At 40.3% G+C, this 23,120-nt stretch overlaps 1 protein-coding gene across 3 annotated transcripts in view; it reads left to right on the forward strand.

The window, feature by feature from the left end:
- The window catches only part of TLN2 (talin 2), a 169,446-nt gene that overhangs the window by 21,638 nt on the left and 124,688 nt on the right, over nt 1-23,120 (forward strand). For all 3 annotated transcript variants that reach the window (XM_075273793.1, XM_075273794.1, XM_075273795.1), the window contains exon 2: nt 19,148-19,180. The gene's annotated coding sequence lies outside the window, so the exon portion shown is untranslated. The remainder of the gene's footprint in view (nt 1-19,147; nt 19,181-23,120) is intronic.

Raw genomic sequence — 23,120 nt, forward strand, 5'->3', positions numbered from 1 at the left:
AATGGTTAGAGTATTTGATTGGTGGATGTATACAGGATAATATGATGGCCTTAAATCTACTAAACTGCAACACTATTTCCAATGACAATTTCTGGTTCGAGTAAAAAATTTTTAATTGAAATAAGAAACCTCAAAGGGGCTAATTTATGTTGGGGCTACACAATTGCGGCTTCTACACCAGTTTCTCTACCAAGAATCGCCTTATAATGTTGCATGCAATTTCAGTGAATGGGGCTGCCACAACTTTGTCTCGCAAAAATAAAGTGTTGATTTATTTTACAACTCAATGGTGTGCCTACATTTGTCTAGGCTAATGCTACGCTGCAAAAGTTTAATCTACCAGCCCATTAGATGGCAGATTGTTTTTGGCACTTGCATTGGTACATAATGGTACAGAAGTTTGTCTCTTTCTGATGCATTAAATAAAGGTAATGAATAAATTGTAACATGGAGATTGCACGCCCGTCTCTGATCTTTATGGAGCTGATACAGATGTGACGGCCAGGCCCTTTTATAAGAACCACATGTCTGACAAGAGGAGGAATTGTAAACCTGATGTGAAACAGATAGGAATGTGGAGGGATTTTTCTGCAGCTTTTTCTTGTCCTTTTGGGAACATTTTTGTTGAAGCTAAACTGTGATATCATCGTTTATACTAACTTCATAAAAATGTAGTAGTCATCGCAATATCTGCGCGCTTGTTGGCACAATTGATCTTGAATAAATGGTGTCCTGGAGTATAATTGTCAGTTTCTGAGTAATCTATAAATTAGATATGAAAAAATACACTACAAAATGTATAGATACTTTTCACAGATACCAATAGTTTCCAAGATCCACACTTCAACAACATGTAGAAATAAAGATACATTGTGTGTATTATTATAAATTATTTTCATGAATATATGGAATGAAAAAGTCTTTATAAATATAATACAGTACATTGATGCCATGAATTCTCCTTGATGTATTTAAAGGGATTTTCTGACCGTTAAATAGTGATGACCTGGGACCCCCACAGATCACATGTTCAAAGTAACAATGATGCTCTGGATATTTAACTGTCTGAAAACCCCTTTAAGGCAGTCAAGCTGCAATAAAAAATGGTTTGACTGCATATATTGTGTACATTTTCTTGAATGACAACCCATAAGCTTTACTAAAGTGTGTGGGTGTTGTACAGGGGGTCCATGCTTGAGACTCCTTCTGGAGAGTCCATGCATTACTCAGTTGACTGTTCGTTTAAATGGTGCCATAAAATGATACATTTCCCCTGAAGCAACTGCTTTGTGAGCACAACAGGAGGCAACTTATAGTAAAACATAATGTGCTGATATTCCTGCTGAGATGGATTAGAACAGGGAAGAGACTTTCTTAAATGTGGAAAAAAGTCCTCAAGTTCCAAGGATTCCAAAAGTGAATGTCGAAACGTGATTCTATGACATATTGAAACATACAAATTACAGCTTACATTTATAATAGATTTATATTGGAACACTGCCTTTGTCATAACCACAATATATGTGTGTACGATTTAGAAATTGTGAGGTAAAAGTATTTGTACCCTGTCCAGGAATAGTAAGCCATTCATCTAGTCAGTAGATACAATGGTGGTTTTCGTTGACGTTTTGCATGAGATGCTGTGATTTTTACCTATACTGAAGTCTTTACCCTTATCTTCTGTAATTACCTGTGTGGGTTTTCTGTATAGCAGCAGAACAATGGATTCTTCTAAATTATTACAATGCTCTCATGCTCTCAATGCCAAGACATGACTGAACTCTGCAGTGTAAACACCAGGAATAAAGATACAGATAATCACTTCTCTGTGGTATTTGTGTGGGCTTTGCTTTAAGGGCATTCCTATGAGTTTTGGGTAATCACTAGGTGTTGTTCCTTCTGGGAAAGTTGTGTGTTCCTATTGTTCAGTATGGCATACGTCTTCTGGGTACTAAGTTGACCATACGTATTAGGTAGCTGCTGGCTGACGGTGATCTTGCTTGTCGTCTTTATATACGTGCACACCCAGCACATCCATGTGTGGCATGTGTACTAAACTGGCACGTTACTGCCTTTGGGAGCGATTACTTTCTTTAGATCAAACGTGTTGGGCAAGTAAAATCTGTCTGTGATCAGTGTGTGTGTGTGTGTGTGTATATATATATATATATATATATATATATATATATATATATATATATATATATTATAATTTTTTTTTTTTTTTAATTCTGTCAGAGAAGCAGAAAAGCAAACTTATTGGTTTTCATCTTTCTACTGGTGTTCTTCAAGGCTTTGTCCTGAGACCCCTCCTGTTCTCCAATTACACCCTCGGGCTTTGCCAGTTCATAGACTGGTTTTCAATACCACTGTTAAACCAACAACACTCAATTACCGTTGTGTTGTGCAAAGTTCCAGAGTGTTTGTCAGCTATAGCCTTCTTCCTCTCATTCCTCTTACTCAAATGGAACATAGAGAAGACTGAGTTTCTTCCACCACTCCATCATCTGAACAGCTTCAGTCCCCACCTACTGTTTCTATCCCCCTTCCCTCAATTATAGATTGTAACCCCTTGTGGGCAGGGCCCTCTATCCCACTGTTCCAGTTGGTCGTTGTTAGTATTGTACTCTTGTGTATTCTATGTAAACCCTCAAATGTACATCACCATGGAATTAATAGTGCTCTGAAAAGAAACATTATTATTATTAATAATAATAATAATAATAATAATAATAATAATAATAATAATATTATACACTACACTTTTTCACACATATATAGTATTTTCTGGCTTCCACGCTGACCTCAATAATTTGAAGGGGGGGATCTAAATAGATAAGGATTGGATGGACTAGGTTATATGAATACCAGAAGATGCGTACCACATCTCTATTGGGGTGCATTTATTGCTTTTTAATAGATGCAGCATAGTTTACTTTGGTGTCATTTTTTGAGTACAAGACATTTGTATTAGAAAAGTACACAAATTGCTGACATATAAATCTCCAGTCTTGTAGTTTTTGTTGTGAGTGTGCCAGAAAGATCTGCCTCTATAAAATGTGTATGCCCCAACTCAATGCTGGTCTGTCTGTTGTTCAGATCTATATTGCAGTGTATTTGATCTTGCTCCTCTACAAGCAAAGAAAGGAGGCAGAAAGTCTTGACTTTTATCCACGAGTTTCATCCATTGGTCCATAAAACTGCTGAACTAAACGGTGAGATTATGCTGTCTACTTGACACTTAGAAAAGATTAGTTTCCTCTTACGTAGAGATCCCTTGAGTCCTAGATTGTAAAAACCAGTCTCCTTTTGGAGCTGAAAACCTGTATTCCTAGAAATCAGTCATGCTATATTACAGGAATTAAAAGAAATGTAATCCTCTATTTGTTTCACCTCATGCTGCTGCCAAAAGGAAGCAAGGCAACGTCTCCAGTCCCTTTCAGCGTGCAGGTGTTGGCCACTGTGAGGGAATCTGTGTCATTTTTAGTTGTTACTGTAGGAGTTCATGCTTTTCATGATAAATATATCACCATAACAATATATAACCAGGCTGTAAAAATGTACAGTATATAAGCCCCCTCGGTACAAACTGCAGTCTGTTCTCCTCCAGGAGTAAAATTTGTGTTCTATTGTTCATTCTTTTCCTCAGTTGTCGGGGCAGGAGCCCTACTTCCCCAAGTCCCTCTTTTTAGTTTGGTTTCGTGTGGTTTGCAGCGTCCATTGAAAGTATAAATCGGGAGAATTTCCCACTATATACCTCTGACAGGTGCCATAGAATAGGAGATATGTTATGGAGAGACATATACCATGTGGTGTATGTTTTTTTTGTTTTTTTTGGCAAATATTTGTTTATAGATGGCTAAAGGACACCCACTTGACCTCCTTTGGGTGAATGAGGGCTTGTGGATAATTTTACTTTATGTGCCAAGGGGTTTCCTGGTGCATACAGCAATCTGATCCTACAAGCGGCCATCCTTCTCTTCTTCCTCAGCAGTAATGTCAGTAAGATGTGTATGCAAGGAAATGCCTATTTCCTATTACAAATTAAATTTTTGTGGTAACTGTATCTTTTTACCCTTTTCATTGTTTCAAGACATTCCAAGATATGTACATGAGGTGACCAGTTTAAAAATAAATGAGAATAAAATCTTGTATTTAGAATGTCTGAAGGAGTAAGAATTTTATTTTTTGTTGTTGGGTAAAGCTGGTCATTTTGTTTTCCTTAGGGTGGTTCTGCAGGGGGCTGAAGGGCCTGGTGCTGTGCTTTTTTATCTTCTAGATTGTAGGTGGTCACTGGAGGTCCTAGCAACAGGAGAATGTTGTGCTCAGGTTTCCATCAGTGGACTGCTTTTATGGTATTGGCTAAAGTGTAAGAGTGAAGAGATGTAAAAACATATGAAGTACTGCATGTTAGGGTCATTGGCCACTCGCTCACATCTTCTCCCCAGCTGGCTCTCTTTTCTGTTATTCCTGGTAAGAAAGAAAGGACCTCCTGCGACATTTCCTCCCAGCTGCCAGATCTGTCATTCTCAGACACTGGGTTAGTGCTGTTACTCCCACATTAGTGGAATTGCTCCAGGACCTTCTCCACATATGGAGACTATGGTGGCAGAGGACTCTCCCGACTCCTCTAAACTTGAGGCACTCTGGCAGCTGAGGGTGCTGTTTCAGGAATCAGACAAGTTCTCTAACCTCTTCTGCATTGTTCTCCCTTTCAGTTGTAGCTTAGTTACTTCTGCCTTTCTACCCTTCTGTTTTCCCCCTTACAATGTTGTTATGGTTGTTTCTCTTTTCCCCTGTTTATGTCTCTGTTTCCTGCATCATGGGGCCTACACCAATTGGTTCTTCTACTCACTTGCCTCCCCTCTTGACTCCGCTGGCGGCGGCCTTCTCAGTGAATGTGTTGCTTCTTAGTACCAGCCATTGCGTTCCTGTTACAGGTTACCACTGTGTTCATGAGCATAGGTGCTCTAGCCACCCTTATTTACTCAAAAGTAGAATAACTATGATCATGCTCACATCTATTTTTTTTTTTCTCTCCTTTCTCCACTCATTTTGATTTTTTTGGCTTACCAGTCTATGCAATGTGTTGCTTGAAAAATTTGCTTAATAAAACTTGTGAAGTAGCCATGTAAAAATTATTTAAGTATGTATAGAAAAAAAAAATGACTAGTGGTAACTAGATTTTAGGGGGCTTCCAATTTAACTCCTTACATAACTCCTTGCTTTTGGTATGACATTTTCACAAAGTACATATTGTTCTGATGTCCACTTACCTATATTTTTGGGTATTTACAGTATACTCTATAAGGACTGTATACTAACTTTCCTATACTCTTTGTGAATATTTTAAGGAATATATGGTCAATAGAGAAATCCAGTATTTTTAGAAATGACAAGGAAATAATGTTCACAACGCAGCTAATTTGTAAACAGTTGGGATTTCCTTTGCTGGTGTTGGGAAGGTTGACTTCTGGTTTTTCCTTGCATCAGTTTTGTTCTGTCCTATTGGCAGTGAGCACATGGTCGCTGTAGAGGAACTGAGGATGTCTCCACCATGTACTGAAACTACACATCACTTCAACAGAGACGGTTTCAATTATTTCTAGTGCCAACTATTATAAACAATTGCTTAAAAAAGATTTCCTAAAGTCACTATTGCAGTGGGATTTCCTCCTATGTGTTTCGTACCTTTAATTGTAATATTGCTCTGAATTAAAGGGGTTGTGGGTTCCTTTCTGGTACCCACATTTTACCCACATTCCAAAACCAAATTGATATGCTTATCGTCTTTCTTAAATAATTGACGTTCTAAATGTGTTTGTGTGTTTAACCAATTTCCATCAGTTAATAAATATTTTAGTAGCTAGACTATGAAGTAGGGGCACTGTGGGGGAGTCTTCATTTTCTGACTACTGCAAGCTGCTGTCACAGCTCTGAGGACAGCATTGTTGCATCAAAGGGTCCCTACTGTGAATATTATAGATGGAGGGCACTGTTATTACTAGATAATACAACTGTAGTTACTTTACCTACATGAAGAACAATACTATTATGAAGCTTTATCTTATTAAGGGTAGCTTCACACTAGCATTGTGATAGGATAACAGCAAACAACATTAAAGACGCCTTTCATGTTTAATTGATGTGTCATTCTAGCAGTTTTAACGTCCTTTGCACTGATCCTCTGATGGATCGGAACAACAGAAATGACCACACTAGAGTGAACCTAGCCTAATATTTGCTGGCTTTGACACATGCTACCTTTGCCATTCATTATTGTAAAACAGGGCCTTGGAAACTAAATGTTTGGCTTTAGCATTTAGTGGTGGCATTATCCATAGTTCAGGTCTGGACAGTTCCCAAAAACCAGTCAACCACTCTATCTGAAAAAGTAGTTACTAGCATCCAACCCATGGGACGGATTTGTTAATGTCAATGGATGCAAATAATACTCCTAAATAGATCCTGCTGGCCTCTAGATTCCTTTTGAAAAGCTCCTGAATTTTTTATTTTGTTCGTGCTTGGGGTAATAACATTCTGACTAAAGAAAATCTGAATGCTTTGTAACTAAAGGAAATAAATATTCTATCATTGTGTCTGAAATTGTAATGCCAAGGCTTTGGGACCGTGTTTTTTTTGGGTTTTTTTAAACTTTACTCTGACAATAAATTTGGAGATTGCCAAAGATCAAAAGATCAAATATTGATGGCTTACTCTTAAAAGGATTGTCCACCTTTTAAAAATGTATCTGTCCATAATTTTGATTCAATGGTGTCTAACTATCTGGTGTGTGCAAAAAGAGAAAGGCATGGCACACACATTCCAACCTTATACATTGATCTAGTGCTTCTCAGCAAATTTAACCATACCGAACATGAGGTTCTTAGTATACATATTGATCAATGTGGATAAGCCTACTAGCCACTTAACGGCGACCTCTTTATAGTGGGTCTCAAAAAATTCACCTTACCATATTGCCCCAGTCAGAGGACTGAGAGCTAGTAGGTTGGTCCCTAACTATCTGGACCTCCACAGATCATCTGTTTCCCCAGGCACACAACTTCTGTCATTGCTTACATGCTGAGTGCTGTGGTGCTCATTCACTGCATTCTTGAAATTAGCGGTCTTTGGGACGCTGCTGCTGTACCCATAACCCATCGAGAATACAGAAAGCAAGCAGTACGGCCCTCCGCATGTCAACAATGCAGGAAGCCACTGATCTTCTGATTAAGGGCTAGTTCACACAGAAGCAATGTGGCAGATTTTGACAGCAGATTTCACCTCAAAATCTGTCTCCATACAATGGTGGTCTAAGGAGACTGATAACTTTTTTTTTTTTTTTTCTGCTAGCAGTTTTTTGCTGCTAGCAGAAAAAAGAAGCAACATGACCTTTCTTCAGGTGGATTCCGCCTGAGGAAAGCAAATGAAGTGAATGGAATGTTTTTTTTTAACAGTCCATTGACTTTAGGGGAGGGGAATACCGCCTGGCGTTTTCTGAAGCAGGTTTTACTAAAAAATGCTCCAAAAAATGCCTAAAGGTCAAAAAACAGCTTCCTAATTAGAAAGTGTGTTTTTTTTCGAGACCAAAATAAGCCAGGCGGTTTTCATGTGTGAGTTAGCCCTTATAGTTGGATAACCCTTTTAAATGGTTTCTACTTTTTCAACAATCTGTATAAATCGATATTATAGGCTATTATTGGAAACTTTGTAATCGATCTTACCAGAGAGAAAGGCTATTTCCTTTCTCCCTCTGCTGATATAACGTTCACTCTGGAAATCTCTGTCCGACTGGGGACTGACTACAGGTTACATGGCTCGGATTACATGTGTATAAAACTTGCCTATATAAATAGCACAACCACGATGTAAAGAAATAGTAGACTTTATTAAATGAATAGTGGACAATAAAATAGACACATTACATTGGAGTCTCCACATTGATGGAGTTAAAAAGGCTGTGGATCTATTGAACAAGTCAGTCAGTGTATAAAATACAGAAAATGCAGTGTAGGGAAGGTAGCGTGGTAGAAGCAGTGGTGTGGACCCAAACAGCCAGAGATAGGGGCATAGATCTTGCAGCAAAGTGGTTTATTTCAGAAAAACAGCAAAATAAATAAACTTTTACGTCGGGCACAAAAATAAGCGAAATAAAATATAGCCTTAACTTTAGGCAAAATAACCTCAAACAAAATCCTGTTTGTCTAAGCGCTAACGAAACAGAAAATAAAAACATTTTTTGAGAGAAGTCCTCAGTAGTTGATACCTTTTTTAATGGCTAACTTAAAAAAAATTTTGATGACATATCAAGCTTTCGGGACTACTAGGTCACTTCATCAGGATGGTATAACACAGTTCCTGAAGGTAGGCATATATATGCAGGAATGGAGTGTTAGATGCAAAATAGATGGAAAACAGAACATGTAAATACACAGTTTAAAAAAAAAACATATATCCATTCACAGGAAAAGCTCTCTAGGTTTATGGCTTCTTTTGTTCAGTGACGTGGTGTCTAGGTGTAAAACGTCATGAAACCCTGTGCCTGATTTAACCCCCTTTGGAGAGTGTTGAAGGTCATCATGAGTTTAATCTCCCATATGCGGCGATCCTTTCTGGTTCTGAAATTTCCTCTTAGTATCAGGATCTTCATATCCTTGGTGATATTATGATTTTCATTGCAGAAGTGTTTTGGCATAGGGAGGTCCATTCTCTGCTCTCTAATTGTATGTCTGTGTAAGTTCATCCTCATCCTAAGTGACTGTCCTGTCTCACCTACATACAGGCCCCCAGGACACTTGGTACACATTATTAAATACACTACATTAGGTGTGCTGCAGGTGAAGTTACCTGCGATCTTGTAGTGTTGATCAGAGGATGGGATCTTTATTTTATCCGTGGTCAGTATGTGAGGGCAGGTTTTGCACCTCTTCTGTCCACATGGAAATGTTCCTTTGTTAGTTGGAGGTGACAGTGAGCTGCTAATAATCATATTCCTGAGGTTTGGTGGCTGTCTATAGCACAGGAGAGGGGGATATGGAAATATGGATTTTTAGATGGTTGTCTTTTTGCAGTAGTGGATGTAATTTGCGTTTAATTCCTCTCAGCATTTGCTGCGTGGTATTCGATTGGAATAGAATTCCTCGAACAGCCTGATATTTGATTAAATACCAATTCGATCGAACGGCGTTTGCTCATCTCTAATTGCATATTTTAAACCTACAGCAAAAATCCACAAATCTGAAATATCTGAATGTATTCTTAATAGACACATAATGAATCTGTGCTTGTTATTTGCCCCCTTTCATAGCCAGTACAGATTTGATATTAGTTGTTTATTGCAGATCTGAGAGCTACAGGTAACCAGCACCAAGTCAGTGTCGCAGAAGAGACACTGGGAGAAAGACATGAGTCTGATCTGTCATTCCATTGTGCCTTCTAATTCCTCATGTACTGTGTATCTGGCAGGCTCTCCTCTATGAGGTCATATACCCCATTTCCACCCACCCACATTCCTGTCATAAAGCTTCAAATCTCTTTTTTTTTTTTTTTCTTTTTTTCTTTTTTTTTTTTTTTTCCTTCCTCAAAGTAACTAACGTGAATGAGCCTCCCTCCCCCATTGTATCTCAGGGTAAATGTCTAATACTAGCTGTGTTTATGTAATTATCTGGGCATCTTTATTTATAGGGATGATTTCAGCTCTAGCTCTATTGGGATTTATGCATTCATTTCTAGATCTGGATGAACTTGGTCAAAGGGGTCAATTTATTAGCAGAAAGTAGTGACAATACTGGAAAAGATGTGGACAATACGTTTTTGACTCCTTTCTCTCAATTGTACAGCACAAGTCTAAGGTTATCTCAGATTTGGTTCCACGTGACCAAACTGGAGCCTTCACACCCGTCTGTCTAGCGTCTTACTAACAAGAAGTGACAGTGTCTTTTCATAGAAATCTGTATTATAGCTATATTATAGCTTCAGCAGCGGACAGAACCCTGAATTACCGACTACTCTGAAATGCATTAGCATAGTTTTTCTTTATTTCCAAGCAAAGCACTTCGTATTCTGATGATTATCTGTTTGTGATTTATATTTAAGATTACAGCAATCCAATGAAGATGTGAATAATATGGTGTAATGGTTGAGTTCACTCTGGCTGTATTCATTTGGCTGTACCAAACCTATCATACTCCTTGGGTTTGCATTGAAGAGGGAGCCTGCACTATGGGTGGTGGTGGTAGTTTCTCCAGGCCACACCCTGTCGTGAAGTCTCCTGCCTGATGGTGGTTGAGTGCCCTTAATTTTGGTTCTGGATTAAAGGCTCAGAAGATGATTGAGGCAGTACAAACAACTTATGGTTTTTAATGTGTTTTTCAGTAAGCCATTTGAAGAAATGACACCACAATCCCTAGTTGACAACATTGGGCTGACGCTGGTTCTTCCAGGGTCAGCTAATGTTTTCCTAGTTCTGGCAGGTTTTCTCTCAAAAGTGTACTTTTTCTCTTCAGTTCCCGAAAGCAGGGTTGCATAGTCTTGGTTATAGTTAAAGAGATCCTATCATTCAAACGCAATTTTTTTTTCTAGGTACCACGTCAGGATAGTCTTAGGAAAGGCTATTCTTCTCCTACCTCTCGTTGTCTTCTTCGCGCCACCGTTCGTCTGTAATCAAGTTTTTTTGTCGGTATGCAAATGAGTTCTCTCGCAGCACTGGAACCCGCCTCTCTGCGCGTCTTCTTCCGTCCTGGGTTTTCAATTTTCTAGGCCTCGGGCAGAGCCAACTACACATGCCCAGGCCACAAGAAACTGGCCGCTTATACTGTATATGTATGCGTGTGTGTGATCCGTGTATGTGCGCATATGATCCATGGTTTTTTTTCGTGCGCAGTGCAAGTGTCCATCCGTGCGGTAGTTGTGTGTGAGTACGCATGTGCTTTGTTCGTCCGTATGCGTAGTGTGCATTCGTGTGTGTTTGTGTGCATGTGTGGTCCGTGTGTGTGTGTGTAATGTGCATGTGGTGCTGTGATATTTGTGGGGTGGTGTTTGTGTTCTGTGTGTGTGTGAGTGAGGTGTTGTGGCATTTGTGTGGTATTGTGCGTGTGGGTTGGTGTATGTGTGATGTCTGTGTGATGTTTATCTGGTGTTCGTGTGTTGTGTGTGGTGGTGCGGCCCCTTTAGCAGCGATTCTTTGGCACCACCGCTATAATCCGTCCCTGTCAGTCATAACTGTTGTTTTCCCCTCAGTACTTTCACATTTCCCCATTATATGTTTCGGGCCTAACTTTGGGGGCCCCCAATCTCATGACGGGGGGGGGACGCTAGCGAGATGTAACATGCACAGTATTCTGCTCCTGTGCGTGGAGTGGGGGCGTGCCAAATTTCACCCAAATCGGGTTTTGTATAAAGCAGACTACTACAGAATTTGAGTTTTATATATATAGATTGCCCAGCCCTAGGCTTGGGGCAGCCTAATCTACAAACTCCTCTTCCTTACTAGAATGATAAAAGTTTAAAGTGATATACCATCTACCTTTCTCCAGCCTCATTGGTACAGCCTATCTTTTAAAGTTACAATGACTTAAAACACTAAACAGCATAAAAAGGGTGATAAACTGCAAAAATACAGTTAAAGAGGACCCTTCATGTCCTCATGAGTATGGGATTTTATATACTGCTAGAAAGCTGAAATCAGCCCCGTGGCTGGAGAGATTGGAGCCATTAATTTCGGCACCGATATCTCCCCGCTGTCAGAAATGATGACTCTGAGCACCCTTCTGACAGCGGGGAGATATCTGTGCTGTGATTAACAGCACCGATCTTTCCAGTCCCGGGATCCATACCGAAAAATCCAACACTGCAGTGAATTCAGCGCACTGTCCACTTTTTAGCAGTCTATAAAACCGCATATTCATGAGAACATGAAAGGTCCTTTTTAAACAGCAGTTAACACTTTTACCATTGTTCCACTGGGATGCTGCAAAGGTATAATTTTGCTTTACACAAATCCTCTTAATTATTCATGCTGTACTCCATTGCATACTGAATCTACTGTTCTATGGAGACATCATAGAATTGTTCATTTTAGCTCGCAATGAAAATTGCTTTTTGACCTTTTTTTTTTTTTTTTTTTTTCCAAACCTCCAACAAACTGTGAAAAATCTGAAATTTTCCATCATAATATTCCTCACAGCAGAAGAAAGACTTTCCTCCTGTGTCAACAGCAATGTTCCTGGTTTAGTAAGAGATTTTTAAAACAGAGCACGCATTCATTTTCGACATATATGCAATAAGCGTTTCCTATCAAAGTATGCAAAATCTAATATTATAATGTGTTTTTTTAAAAGTCGTGCTGTGTGGTGTACCCCGATGCGGCTATAGCCACCTTCAGTCCTGGGCCACCAGTGCACTAATTTCTCAGCATGTAAAACACTGAATAATAGCTATATTTCATTACTGGATGCACAGTTTTGCTCTTACTGTGTGGCCAGTAATGATAAATAGCTGAAATTTGTCTTTTACTGAGAAGTGAAAGCATCAGTGGCCCAGACTGTGTATACAGCTGTAGCCGCATCCAGGTACATCACATTGCATCGCCCTCCCATTCCATTATAGAGAATTTCATGTTACTATACACCTACACTATGTGATCAAAAGTATCCGGACACCTGGCTGAAAATGACTTACAAGTTCATGGTGCCCTCCATTGGTAATGCTGGAATTCAATATGGCGTTGGCCCACCCTTAGCCTTGATGACTGCTTCCACTCTCGCAGGGATACGTTCAATCAGGTGCTGGAAGGTTTCTTGGGGAATGGCAGCCCATTCTTCACGGAGTGCTGCACTGAGGAGAGGTATCGATGTAGGTCGGTGAGGCCTGGCACGAAGTCGGTGTTCCAAAACATCCCAAAGGTGTTCTATAGGATTCAAGTCAGGACTCTGTGCAGGCCAGTCCATTACAGAGATGTTATTGTCGTGTAACCACTCCGCCACAGGCCGTGCAGTGTGAACAGGTGCTCGATCGTGTTGAAAGATGCAATCACCATCCCCGAATTGCTCTTCAACAGTGGGAAGCAAGAAGGTGTTTAAAACATCAATGTAGGCCTTTGCTGTGATAGTGCCACGCAAAACAACAAGGGGTGCAAGCCCCCTCCATGAAAAACACGACCACACCATAACACCACCGCTTCCGAATTTTACTGTTGGTACTACACACTCTGGCAGATGACGTTCACCGGGCATTCGCCATACCCACACCCTGCCATCGGATCGCCACATTGTCTACTGTGATTCGTCACGCCACACAACGTTTTTCCACTGTTCAATCGTCCAATGTTTATGCTCCTTACTCCAAGCGAGGCATCGTTTGGCATGGACCTGTGTGATGTGTGGCACCCAATCACCTGACCACATTCGAAGTCCGTGAGTTCCGCGGAGCGCCCCATTCTGCTCTCTCACAATGTCTGTCTACTGAGGTCGCTGATATGGGGGTACCTGGCAGTAGGTGGCAGCACAAAGCACCTAATATGAAAACGTATGTTTTTGGGGGTGTCTGGATACTTTTGATCACATAGTGTATGTCATCTAATACTCTAACATCCTCGGGTTTACTGGCAACTTCACAGATGGTGATATCCAAGCTGTCAGCAGGGCTTGGGTTTTAATTCTGTAACACTCTGAGAAATAAATTTAAGTTAAGGAAACCACCTAGATGACCATTGTGCTGCTTCCTTAACTTCCCATTCACTTCTATGGAAATTACTGTTCGATGTACCTCTATGGGAGCTGCACTGTTTCTATACACTTGGTAGAAATCAATGTGATCATTGAATGACTGCCAGACCTGGTTAACCCTTCTACTGCTTATCCTGAGCAGTACTGTTATTCTTGAGCACAGCTTATGCAGAAGTTGTGAGTGGAGTGCAGTAACTGGAACTGCTTGTAATCTGCATAGAAAAAAAGTCAGGCCCAGTGATTTTTGCTATACAAAATAAATGTCAGTCAATGACCTTTCACATCTACAAGTTATGTCTAAGGAATGTAGGGGGTCAGACAATTTTTGATGGTACTCATTTCCATCAGCATCATCATTAAGGAGTTAATATGCAAGGGGACCCACACTGAGTCAATTATATTTATATGAGACCGTAAAAGAAGGTCTACAATATAAAAATGATGTGTGGGTGTGTGGTTTGCTCCAATGGCTGGTGGACCTCTGCTAGCTGAGCTCCATCCTTAGGCCATAGCATTATGGGAGCTTACACTTGTTTTCATGGGGAAAACCAAAATCGGAAAAACCCTGGTTGAGTCCTTGAATTCCTCTACCTCCAGGACCCTCTCAGCCAGTGCCAAACCCACCCTCTTGCACTTTGCCTCACTCTTTGGTCAGGGAGAGTCAATGACAAAGTGACTAGGTTGTCAGTCTCCGATCAAAAAGACTGTCCCTCCATCCTATTGTCTCCTCCTCTCACATGGCACCCTCATCCAGCCAATATACAAGTAGAGGCCTACTCATCGGAGGTAGATGATGACCTTCTGCAGACTAGCATACCTGCCTGTCAAAATTAGTTGAGGGGGCAAGAACACCCACCAACAAAGCCCTGGATCTGTGTTGAAATCAAAGCATCTGTGCTTTATTCAACTCAACAGAATTAATTCCAATCCTTAAAGGTATCGAACTTCTGGGTGTGCTGGCAAGCTCACCTATCGAAATTGACAGGGCACACAGAACGTTAAGAGCCAAGAATTTTGTTGGCTCTTTATTTATGCCTTCAAAGAGGAGATTATGCAGAAAGTCAGGTAGCGACCCATCATAGACTTAGAGCAAAGTTGGTGTTATTTCATGACAAAGACAAAGAGCAGCCTTGAAGTCCTTGCTTATCATCATACACAAACACAATATCTCTTAAATATGGGGTTTCCTCTTTGCCCTGCACATCAGAAGAATTAAGACCACTCTAAATCTGCCTTCTCCTGGTGATCTTCCTTCCTTCCTTTCTTAGGGAACTTGAGATCCTTCCACTGTCCCTCTCAGACTGGGACACCATCCTCAAAGATCCAATAGGAACTCTGGGACCATCCACCTTCAAGGCCCTCCACGACTAAAGCTGTCCTGAGGCCCTCACTCCCAGCAGCCAATGTGCAGACGATGTAGCTCCACGAAAGACAACCAGGGATACTGATGCTCTTAACTTCTGAGCCCCTGAAATGTCTGTATAGAAAAGTGACATATCCGTTATAGTTCGGTCTAAGATTTCTGCTATTGTAGTTAAACTGGCCCATCCAAGATAGCTGGTGAGCGACCACAGGCGGTAGCTCACTGTTAATGTTTTAACATGTTGTGCCAAGCATTCATTTGTCTCCACTCATGACTTTGCACAGTTTAGTACTTGTTCAGTTGCTCTTATATTATAACCTGTCGAACCATTCCCCTTCACATTCGACTACACCCCCCGACTGCCTCCATAATCCAGTACTTTAGTATCACAGCACTCCCTAGCTTTTCAAGTGAGGATGTTTCTTCCCTGTAGGCCCTGTTCTATGATAAGGAGCTTCAGTCAGCTGTGAAAGACCAATCAAAAGAGCCTTGGGCTAGATGGGTTCACAGTTATCTTCTTCAAAACCCTCCATGAGGACCTCATTTCCACACAATTAACCTTTAATTTTATCTCAACTGACACCCCATTCACTCCATCTTTCCTGCACACTCATATCACTGTCATACCTAAAGATGGGAATGACCTGCACTTATGGTCTAACTATAGGCCCATCTCCTTGTTAAACATGGCTACTAAGCTATTTGCAAAGCTTTTTGCTAACAGGCTAAGGTTTTGTGGGGTCCTCAGCTCATATGTTGAAGGCATTCTCTTTGATCCACCAGGCGCAGTTCTCTGGTAGGGTTGACTAGGGTTTTCTTATGGCGGTTTTATCCCAAATTAGCCTAGTCTGTCTCATGCTCAGTCAAGTTGGGGCCTTATACCATGGTCCACAATCTCAGATCAGAGTAAATGGCTCCCTCTAATTCCCTTCTACTATATTTTAACAGAACTTGATGCGATAGCTATAGAAAACCTGGTGGTGACCCATAAGGTAGCAGATGTATCGGGAGTAAAAATCACATATTAAAGTTTTTTTTTTTTTATGGCCTTTAGCCCCACATTACACTTAAATCTCTAATATCTATAATTACATGAAGAGTGATGCTCTTAATATAACCCTGGACCCTCAGTCTGCGTGCTTAGTACCAGGCAGTCATCTTTTTTCTGGATAAGAAAGGTGAGAATAAGCTATAAAGTACCTAGGACTCCATATTTTCTCCAGCTCAGGTGATATCTATTCACTGCATGGTTTCAAGAAATCTTTAATATTTAGGGAATGGAAGGTATAGCTGGGTCAAAAGATACCCACGTTCAGACTTGGAATCAATGGTTGGACTTCTGATATTCTCCTGATTGTGTATCAGTTATGTAGACCCTTAACAATCCCCACCCCCCAAGTCATCAAACCTTCCATTGACACTTTTTGCAAATAGAATTGAGATGGAGACATGGGGACGGTGGCTGAGGCGGTACTTCTTACTATAACAATATTTGATCCTGGGTTTGTTGTTTTTTCTCCCTTCTAACTCCTCTCTCTCTAATTGTGTTATGCATGTCGTTGAAGTCATGATTTCCATGTTTCCATTGGAACTCTTTCCTAATTTGGACAACTTTAGATTTTTTTTTTTTTTCCAGCTTTTGTTATTCAGAATGCAAGGCACAGAAATGGTGAACAATGATGCATTATACACAAAATCTGTGCTGTACCTGAAAAGGGTTGCCCCAACTTTGGCCCTGGGGCGATAAGCTGCTCCTGGCAAATAGCTAATTTTGCCAGGGAAAACTGTGTCCAGCCAGCCATATAGTATTTGGCAGCCATTCAGATGAATGACCAGTTGTGTAATCCAGTGCATGGTTGGCTACAGTCTGCCAGAAGAGGAGATCTCCCATCCCTCCTGTTTCTCATAGCAGCACTGTATTCTGGCACATAAAGGGAGGATCCAAACATACAACATCCATATGTCTTAACAGGGGTCATGAGCAGGCAGTGTCTTTATGATACAACCCCATTACATGGAGGTTGTCAGCAACTTTACTGTGATGCTCTATTATGACATGAGTAGAAAACAAGTGACTTTTCTGCCATTTGAATCTTGATAATAAAGCTAGAAATACTTACAAATGTGCTTAGTATTGCTCTATAATTATTATCATTATTATTATTAGAATCCATACCACTATATGTGTACTTTTTATAAAGAAATATAATTATTTTTATAATATGATCTCTTGGAAAAAAGAGGTTTTATGTAATTGTTTGGAATGCCAGACTTGGCATAAATGTCATCTACTATAAAACTGAAGCAAGTGGTTGCCATGTTTGCACTTATTTCATTGTTAACTACACAAATGGCTGAAGGTTTGTAGTCCTATATGCTACATAAATGTTACCCAGGAGACCTCTTTAATGGAATTTAAAGATTTTGTATCCTTTAATGGAATTCTCCCCAAGTCTATCTCTAGTTCTTAGTCTTTCTGGAAAGAAAAAAAAAATCCTTGACATTTTTAACCAACTGAGCACTATTCATGTGTCCAAAGAGCTGAATGCGGGGGGCAAGTATCAAGCTCTGTGTATTTTTTCATCAGATTAATATCCGGTTTAAGCAGAGCCAAGTTCTATTCCAAAAAGCTGCCTGTGTTCACTGCTATCTCTTCAGCCGTGGCAAGCTCAGATTGCAATTCTTTTTTTGGCGTCATGTCCCTTAAGGCCAACGTTTTTTCTTTCAATGCTTACTAGCATGCACTGTTGAGTTTATTACACACTATTAAAGATGTGCTAGAACTGCAGCATGTTGAGGGCTTGTAATGGGCAGACATTCATAATCGAAGGTACGTTCCTCTTCTCTTGCATGACTATTGGCAAGTGTGAAGTGCTTCAAAGGAGTGGAGAAAAAAATGTATTTGAAGTATACTCGAGTCAATATCTCAGGCATATTAAAATTGTCTCAGTCATATTGTGCATAATATCATGTGACAGTCACACGATTCACCTGGAGGACGGAAATAAGCAGCTTCTTATGTACAGCACTTAGCTGGCGTTTAAAGGGAATCTGTTAGGTGTCTTTTTTTTCCACTCTTAACTGGTCCCAGCATGTGAATGATCTTTCCTCTGGCCCTGAAAATTCAAGTTCTAAGCTTTAACAACCTTGGCTTGGAATATGCAGATTACCTTAAGTAGTCAATGAGGGCAGGAGCAGCTTCATCTAGTCATTGCATTAAATCACACCCTGTGCACCAAGACATGACCTTTACTGTCTGATGTGAGTCACCGTACCTAAGGGAGTTCACACATTGGGGAGTAATGCACTACTCAGATGCAAAGGTTTCTTCTCCCCAAAAGAAACTATGCCATCAATGAAAATCATGAATTTACATAGGGTCAATGGCTACTAAAACTTAACTTTTATCAAGCAAACTAATAAAAACATCTATATAATAAATCAAAGGCCAAAGATCTTTAATACTGTACCTATCTGCTGGCCTCACAGGGTGTGTAGTGCAATGACTGTGTGACTAGATGAAGCTGCTCACCTCCCCTATGACTAGTTCTAGTAAGTCTGCATATCCAAACTTATTCTTATAACTTAACTTTTCAGCAATAGTGACAACATCTTAGTGAGGAGTGCTGCAAGAAATGTCATTACTTGCATGTGCTGGGGCCAGTTATGAGTAAAAAAAAAAAATTACCCAACAGGTTCCCTTTAAATGTACGGTATTTGTAACGTGGTGATGCCCTGTCTTAGGAGGAAGATGTGAAAGAAGGAGACAAGCTGAGTCCCAATTTTATATTAGTCTTCATTTGTTCTGGGCATTAAATGATGCTGTGAGGTTCTAGTAAGTGACAGTGGTATATCAATTACAGAAAACCTAGTCTATGTTTGGGCTATTTTCACACTTTACAATTTGATTCAGTTTTTCAAACCACAACTAGGGGGTGGATTAAAAACTATTTGCCCTAACTCTAGACCTAGAAAAAAAAAACAACTTTCTCCATTTTTCTTATATGCATTCTCACTGCAGGTAATAGAATTCTAAAATCTCTCCTATTTTTCTCCATAGGTCTGTTAATTGGACGGACTCCGCTTCTTTAAGGTATGTAACTTCTTACATGCTTACTTGATTGGTTTACATTACTGGGGAAATTAACTTGTGTGTACTGTACAGTAAATATACTAGACTAGACTGTCTCCAGAACTTAAACCCTATGCTTAAGATAGGCCCTAAATATTTCGCGTTTGGGGTCTAGAGGCTGGTTCCTTCACCAATTGGTTGTATGGGGCTGCTTTCAGCATCCATACTATAAACAATACAAGGGCTGAGTGTATTTGGCTGTGTACCCTGTATAATGGTCAAATGCTGGTACTGAAGTTTCCCTGTACAGCTGATCGGTATTGGTGCCGGTTGTCAAATATTTCTTTCCTATAATAAGGGTAGGCTTGAGTTTTTAGCAGGCTATTTTTATTAGTCTCAAAGTCAAGATGAGGGATTTAGGACTCCACATTGCCACCAATGTGTTATGCAGGTAATAAGGTTCACAGCGACGCTTTTCTGTTTTTCTCTTTTTGTCATACACCTTCATGTTAAAGGCACAGGTCTAAACATGCATGAGAGTGCAAAACAAGTACTAAAGACTTGATCAAATATAGGGTGTATGCTTTACATTAACCTAGGATCACACTGTCGCTGCATCCTGGCATGTGCCTGCGGTAACGAAAAGGGTTACGGTCTAGTATCAGGCTACAATAACTTCATTCATTACATGTACATTGCTCCTAATAATACATGTAGTGATTATTCTATACAATGTAGCTATGGTGGGATCTTGGCATAGTAAAGCTGTCTAATGAAACAATATGGCAAACACACTAGATTAATTTCAGTTTTGATAACCGCAGCTATCAAATGAAACCGTCAATAGAGTTATTTGCACATGGTCTGAAAATCGCAACGTGTAAACACACCTTTACACTGTACAAAGGGTGTTCTTGGGTTCTTATTTGCTAAGCGCTGACGTCTGTGTTCATTCAGAAATTAGTTGCTGAGCCTGGAGCAATATAAGACAACCATGTGGCCTACTTCCTTTCTGGATGTGACAGCAGATGATATAACCTGATTTGCAATGCAGACCAGACACACTCTGGACACCCTTTCTGTTCTTAGTGTTTTCAGGTTGTGTTGAATTGAGCTGACTCCTATGTATTCCACTGGATGGGGTCTATAGAGGAATCGGTTTACTGTAATGGAGATGCTTTCCTCTGTGGAGGCAGGAAATGCTGTGTAGACAGCAAAGAAAACAGCTCCTGAAGCAGATCAGGTTTCAAGGCTAGAAGAAGCATCTTGTGTCATCATGATGCATGTATAGCTTGTCTGCCACACTCAAAGGCATTTTTATGTGCATGTATATGTTTACAACACTTATTGGTGAATATAATATTTATTTCTTTGTCTAGTCATTGGCTAACTAATAGTTTGCACAAGGTCCCTGTAATTTACCAGATATAAAGGGTTCTATGTCCATACTACTGAGGTAACTTCATATGTTACCGTATGCTATGTCCATAAGGTACCGTATTCTCCCAAAAAGCAAAAAGTTAAGCTCTTTCTGCACAGTTCCTTCTTCTAATGCATTCAACCTAATCCTCAACCCATATATCGCAGAATAGGGTAGTCCAGATTATTATTATTTTTTTTTTAGAAGGTCTGATTTATTATCCTATAAGACTTCTTCTACTGAACTTCTGTTGTAATTGTTTTTGTGTGTTTTGTATGCAATTCCTTTTCACATGTAAAGCACCATAGAAGTAAGGGGCCATTCACACAGTCGAAAATGAATAGGAAGCTGCCTTAATTTATTTTTATTTAACTGGCTTCACCATCCCCCTTCCCTATTTGCCTGCAACAGAATACCGAAGCAAAGTGTAGGGTTGAGCAGAACACTTGGAAACTATGGCAGGCGGAATCGGCCACTGATTTTGAGGCAGAATTCATCGCAAAATCACTGCCAGATTCTACTGCGTAAACCAATCCCAATGGTGCTCTAAAACCAAATAATAATAATTAACAATTGTCCCATTTAGGGTTATCTCAGAATATAGCTAAACCTCCTTGCTCTGTATGAGACATTTCCATCCGGATCAGCTTCCTCCTGGCTCTTAGCAGGAGATGTCACTTCTTATCTGCTGCCAAATATTTTAGCTAATGCTATTTTTCAGTATAAGGCACATGTTGTGAAGAATAAATAGTAAAGAAAAGAATTACAACAAAATATATTACTGACAGGTTTTTATTAGCTGTTTTTGTCTTTTCTGATTAGTTACGACAGAGTTGTACAGACCTAATACCCTGTTTCCCCGAAAATAAGACAGTGTCTTATATTAAATTATCTTCCAAAATATATGACCTGTCTTATATATGACCTGTCTTATGGAGCGGCTGGAGTGGGGGACAATCGGCAGTCATGCCGGCGCTTCCTTAACAGAGTGCCGGCATGACTGCCGGTTGTAGGTGGTGCAAGAGGTGGTGGTGGGGAGGTATGCTAGTTACCTTCCCCATCTTCATAGCAGCGCTGGTGCTGCTGTTGGTCACGGTGGTGGAAGTGGTTGGCGGGGCTTAGCAGAGATTAGCGAGGCTTCCGGCGGTTGTGCCGGAGAGCCTCACTTAGTGGGCATTGCAGCCGGCTGAACGCTGTGCTCCGTGTGCACAGGAAAGCTGGCTGCCTCCTCTGCTGTGATACCACTGTTCCGGCTGCTGTGGGATGAGCTGGGAGAGTGTACTCCCCGCAGCATACGATGCTTTCCCAGCTCATCTTACAGCAGCAGGAACAGTGGTATCACAGCAGAGGCAGCAGCCGGCATACCTGTGCACACGGAACATCGTGCACAGTGTTCTGCCGGCTGCAGTGTTTTTGGGGATGTCTTATTTTTGGGGGGTGCCTTATATTAGGCAATTTAACAAAACCTCCCCCCATGCCTTACTTTTGGGGGATGTCTTATTTTCGGGGAAACAGGGTATTAGGTTTTTGCGAGCCAGTTAGACCTGTCCCAATATTAGTATCTAAGAAACGGCCATGGATATATGGAAGCTTTCCTATGCTGTGTGACAATAAGCATCTTAGTGAGGTAATGTTTATTTCCAGATTTTCCTTATTTTTCTTGTTATGCTAATTGGATACAGTTAATGATGTTTCTAAGTTCTCATGTTGGATATTCGTGTTAAGCAGACAATTTCTATGCTTTTAGGTTAAACTATCCTGCTTGTGGACACAAGCACACATTTCAAGATCACATTTAGCAAATCCACCTTTCCCCCAGTTTTGTCCTCATCTGTAGTATTACAAAATTAGATACATGAAAAGGAGGGTCAACGGTGTGGCTATGTGTGATTTTTGTGCTTGGTGTCCTAGTGGATTTCAACTGTCTAATGATTTATGGAAACTGCTATGTGTGGTTTAGCTTTACTCATTTGTCCCATGATGCATCATTCCTAATGTCTACAACATCATTTATTTTCAGTTACTAAATTATTTTCCAGCTTATTAAGTTATGTTTGTGAATCATGGTGTGCTGCATGGGGCCTGTTAAAATAAGAACAGTCTCAGCCTCCACGGCTCATAGTCACGGCAGAGACCAGCAAGTATGAGAGCCTAATCACATTAGTCAAGAGTGAATTGATGGAATAAATCTTGTTTAATATAGCATGCTGTGTTTGTTCTACTGTAATTTACAGTTTCATAGTGTGTACACAGCTCTGTTTGAGATAATGTATGAAAATTTGTATTTTTAGCATTACAGTGATTTTTTTTTTCATTAACAGAAAAAATGATATATGCAATGATGGCCACAAAGAGTGTGAGAAAATAATTTACCAAAAATACAAAGTGTAGACACTTGCTTAAAGAGGAGCTTTCATGTCCTTGGGCACATGCAGTTTTATATACCGCTAGTAGAGATGAGCGAACACTGTTCGGATCAGCCGATCTGAACAGCACGCTCCCATAGAAATGAATGGAAGCACCTGTGACGCTGACTTTGCC

Source organism: Leptodactylus fuscus, chromosome 5 (assembly GCF_031893055.1).
Source record: "Leptodactylus fuscus isolate aLepFus1 chromosome 5, aLepFus1.hap2, whole genome shotgun sequence".
In the NCBI taxonomy this organism is placed as follows: domain Eukaryota; kingdom Metazoa; phylum Chordata; class Amphibia; order Anura; family Leptodactylidae; genus Leptodactylus; species Leptodactylus fuscus.